We start from the raw sequence: 3,336 nt of genomic DNA on the forward strand, positions 1-3,336 counted from the left end.
GCGCCGGCCGTGGGACGCGGGGTGCCGCGACGCGGGCCCCGTGTGGGTTTAATCTGTCGGCCCCTTCGGCCGCGGGCTGCAAAACCGCTCTGGCGAGTTTAATACCGACAGGAAGCTCTTAGAACGTTCTGCCCGCAGATTACCCCGTGTCTTTTAAGTCGAGATAAAAGCCGTGATTCTGGTGTTGCAGATGGGAGCTCAGCCCAGTACGCCAGAAGCGGTGTGAGAAACAACAGGGCTCGCTTAGCCCTGTGCTCCCTCTCGCTCCTGGGAAAGTGGCTCCCAGGGCAGAGGGGTTCCCGAAAAGCAGACGTGAGGAGGTGGAGCCGGCGGTGGGAAGCACCGACGGTATCACTGCAGTGGCTCAGGGATAGCGCCACGGCCGGCAGTCCCTGGCTGGACACCGGCAACCGGGGAAACATTTCAGTGTGGGTCAGTGCCAGCTCTGTGAAATAACAGCCTATTTTTAGCTTGAGTTTGTCTGGAACTGTTCTAATTGTATTTAACTAGTTAAGTCTTTCTTCTGCATGATATTTTATTGCTACTATACCGATTATAAGAGCTTGCAGAAGTTGGTTTTGATCTAAAAAATAAACCGCTCCAATCTGAGCCTCCTCAAGTTAGTATTGCCCCGTACAAAGGCATGGCTGGTTTGTGATTTTGCCCAGATGTCCTGGGTTTGTATAACCTGCATAAACCGTGGTTTGTCCAAAGGAGGTTTTCATGGTATCTGACACGTGAGAGACGTCCTGTTCAGAACATGTCTGTACTATCTTTCCCTCCACTTGGCTTCAGGTGGCCATAAACTAATTTCTAACCAGGAGCCATGTGTCTGCTAGGATAATGTACTTAGCTTTTCTGGGCTGTAAATAGATCTAGGCTGTATTTACATTGTGTTTTCTATTTACTGACTTAGGGCACGTGTCTGGTGAACTTGCAGCTGTTTCCACTTCTCCATATAAAACTTCTTGAAAACGTGCTCAGAATGCTATAAAATAAGATGATCTCAAGGTTAATGGCTGCTTGGAATATTGTTTACTTTTTGGTGGTTGCAATGATAGGAAGGTTTTAGGGGAAAAGAAGTAAAGTCAACATATCTTCTATCGTTAGTAAAGTTTGAGGAATTTGCTCTGAATAGAGTTGTGTGATTAAACAGCTCTTTACCTGCTTTAATCCATGTTTGGTTTTTGTGTTTGGGTTTTTTTCCTCCAACAATGCAAGCTTTTGTTTACTGTTTCATTGCACAATAAACTGATCATGATTTTACAATCAAATTACTTTCTGCTGCAACATCCTTTGAGTGCTCTAGCACAGTAGTTTACTCTGAAAATAAGTCTGGCAGTTTCTCTGAAATTATATACCCAAAGAAGAAAGGATTTAGCTCAGAAAACTTCTGGTCTAAAAGGATTTATTCTTTTTGAGTAAAGAATGCAATGGATAATTTTAATGATTTAATATTAATTTTTATTGGATTGACCCTATGTGGTCCCCCTAATGTGATTAATTATGTCATACGAGTTGTCACGCAGTTCCTGTATTTTATGATCTGAGATGGCAAGAGATGCTTGGAGACTACAATAGTCTCCTATTTCATATAATACAGGCAGGAATCTGAGATATTTGTAGGGGAGAGAGACAAGTGGATAGTTAAAAGATGCCAATTAGTGAACTGATGAAGCAGAGTGGGTTGAGGAAACAGAAAGAGATGAGACTCCTAAGGAACTTTAAATATAAGAAAAAAATAAATGCTTGAAAAGAGAAATCTGTGGGCTATAATCAGAAGAGACTGATACTACCAGTAGGAGAAGCAAAGATGTCATCACCATTGTGGTATTAGGAAGATAAATACAACTTTTATGATAAGAGGCTGTAATAGGAAAAAGCTTGAATACATTTTTTGAAGCAGTGGGAATGAAAAACAAAATGTGGGCATAGACTGAATGTCCTTACCTAGTTGTCTATTCTCAAGAGTTTTTGAAAGTTTTAGTAGGCAGTTGTGCAGTAAAGCAGTCAATTTAAAGAATACAAAGTTTCAGAAATCAAAATGGTGGGTTGTACCTTATGATTGCTTTCTTTTCTCCTAAGTACAATAGTGAAAAAAAATCCCTATTCACACTCTTTATGTAAAAGTGTAAATATTTTATATGCTTTGCTAGCCATTTTTGTAAAGAAAGGGAATCTTAATATAATTAGGGAAAAGTTTTTTACTTCTGATCATCTTTGTCAACCTTTCTGTACTTATAAAAGTTTCATTATATTATTTTTTAGTCAGAGGGACCAGAACAGGAAGTAGTTTTCAACATGCAGTCTCACCAAGACCATGTATCACTTTGAAGTGGTTTTAATTTATTGCTGCTAAATGTGTTCTGTTTTGAGAATGCTACTTCTATGGGATTCATGAAAGTTAAACTTCAAAATATTACTCTTATGGTTTAAATATGTATCTTTATATAACAACTAATATAAATATTACTCAAAGACTAAATAAAAGTACTGGTAATTAATATGCATGTTTTTTGCAGACACTTAACTTCTTTAGTCCTTCTAAAAGTCAGTCAGTTGTTCCTAATGTTTGTCTGGGTCTTCTGTAACATAACATTAGGGCAAAAACCTAATTGTTGTGTACTGGAAAGAAATGTCACAATCTGAATTTGTTCAATTGGATGTAGTTTCATTGTGTCTATATGGACTATTCCTATTTTTAATTTCAGTGGAATTGGGGATTTTATATAGCTATCAATGTCATGTCTATTACTAGTCTATATGTATAGAATTAATGTATGCACTTAAGGTTCTACTGGTTAGATCTTTGATCTGCTGATATTTACTGTAGCCTTTTGTGTAGAGGTTTCTGAAGGCTGTGGTAATGCCTGTGTCATGCCAGTGTGTAAAAATGTGAAGTGAGTTGACTATCACTGGGTTAGACTGCCATCTAATAGAAAACTCATACGTGACTAAGCAGATGAAAACAAAAAAATAATTAAGGGAAAATAATGTAATTAATGCAAATCAATGTAGTTCTAGGGAAAACAGCTATTGCCAAGAAAGCTGACTTAACACTTTGATAAGATTACAAGATTGGCATAAAAGTAACTGCATACTGTAACACTAAATGTTCATGTTTTCAAACAGTTTTATCAGAGGAGTGTAATCAAAGATCACTCTAAAAAACAAGTGTCACTGATGCAAAGACTGATGAATAGCAAGTAGCGACGATGCCAGCATAGTTCTTCAGAGTAGTCTAGGCTGTTTAGTAGCTTGCATTCACTCAAAAATGTGCTTTTAGTACCAACACTTGCAAAGTCATACACCTAGAACAAGAAACACAAGCAAGAT

Source organism: Corvus brachyrhynchos, unplaced genomic scaffold, assembly GCF_000691975.1.
Source record: "Corvus brachyrhynchos isolate BGI_N302 unplaced genomic scaffold, ASM69197v1 scaffold136, whole genome shotgun sequence".
Taxonomy (NCBI): domain Eukaryota; kingdom Metazoa; phylum Chordata; class Aves; order Passeriformes; family Corvidae; genus Corvus; species Corvus brachyrhynchos.